This window comes from Sinocyclocheilus rhinocerous, unplaced genomic scaffold (genome assembly GCF_001515625.1).
Source record: "Sinocyclocheilus rhinocerous isolate Xijiao unplaced genomic scaffold, SAMN03320098_v1.1 scaffold382, whole genome shotgun sequence".
Classification (NCBI taxonomy): domain Eukaryota; kingdom Metazoa; phylum Chordata; class Actinopteri; order Cypriniformes; family Cyprinidae; genus Sinocyclocheilus; species Sinocyclocheilus rhinocerous.
Window position 1 is genome coordinate 772,206 of NW_015642829.1, and position 488 is coordinate 772,693.

A 488-nucleotide genomic window follows, 5' to 3' on the forward strand; every position below is an offset into this window, starting at 1 on the left:
AAAAAAAAAGAAAGAAAAATACATAATTAATAAATAATGTAAAATAAAAAAATCACTCCTCTCAGCATGCTGTCCCAACATACAATAGACACCTCTGTTCTGTAAAAGACAGGCTAATTAATTCCTGTGGGTTAAAAAAAATACACACACGTACACATGATCGCCAATCAGCACTCATTACAACAGATGCCTAGCACACACACATGTGCACAGATGCACAAAACGCAGGCAAATCCTGCTGTGAGCTCCATCTCCTGCTGCTGTACGAGGGCTGGCTGTGTGCTACGGTAGTCATGCAGCACTCATCCGCTCACAGGGAAGAGGCTGGCATAGACAAAGCCCTGCCTGTAGGTAAGCAGTACACCACATCAAGGAGCTTCAGAGGTTTCCTGCTGTGACAACTATTTTGGAGCAACACACTGAGCCTGAGGAGTTATTTGCACGTCCACCTCTGGGCCTGACACCATCCAGTGACAGGGTGACAGTCA